Raw genomic sequence first — 989 nt, 5'->3', positions numbered from 1 at the left:
TCATGACGCCTTCCACAGACACCTGCACACATTCTGAGCCCTACAGAGAGAGCCACCAGAGGCACCTGGATCATGCCTCACTTAAAGCTCCTGCCCTGGAAATGTTTACAGCATAGCAGGTGACAGGGAAGTGATTAACAATGTGCAAAGGCATATGCTAAGTACCATGATAGAGATATGCACAGACCAAAGACCAACTAAGCAATTAAATGTATGCATTTTGCCCATAATTTGTTCTCATTTATTCACCAAATATTTATTGGGTGCCTACTATTATGTTAGACACTGAGTATATTGAAGCACATGAAAATCAATCCCATTTTTAAGGAACTCATAATCTCCCTCGCATGACATACAAGGAAGTTAACATTTACACACAAGCGTGATAAAAATCATGGCAAAGATGCTCATAAGGCACAATGAGAGGACAGAGAAAAATAATAGCCAGCCTGGAGAGCAGAGGAGGCTGCGGGTAGAGACAAAAGGCTGTGTATGAAAGGCTGGGTAGCAGAGAGCCTTGTGGACAAGAGCAGCCTCTCTCGGTGGACGGCTGGTTCATACATATCTGCCCAGGTAATCCCTCATATTTACAGTGTGGCGAGGCATGTGGAAATGCTCTGTGACATGGTACATAGCCACACCGCTCTGCATTACAGCCCAGCAGAATTCCATGTTAATAGACCCCAGATCAGTCCTCTCTGGAGAGTGGATCACACATTCAGATGGTCTCCCTGGCCATAATTTCACCACTCACATCCATGTTTCCATCACACACTGTAATAAAACAAGAGCCTTTTAAAGGCAGTCAGTCAGCCAGGGATCAAAGCCACCTGGCAGAGTTTGGTTGTCTGCCAAATTAAAACTTGGCCTGTATTGCTAGGCAAAGAAACAGTGTCTCTAAAATAAATATTTGAAGTTCAGGAGACATGGTGGCCAGGCTGCAATATTTTAAGTTATAAAAGATCACATTTTGAGCTTCAAATCATATA

The sequence above is a fragment of the Myotis lucifugus genome, unplaced genomic scaffold, assembly GCF_000147115.1.
Source record: "Myotis lucifugus unplaced genomic scaffold, Myoluc2.0 scaffold_224, whole genome shotgun sequence".
NCBI lineage: Eukaryota > Metazoa > Chordata > Mammalia > Chiroptera > Vespertilionidae > Myotis > Myotis lucifugus.
The sequence above is the reverse complement of the archived record's forward strand: the minus strand, read 5'-3'. Positions refer to the sequence as shown.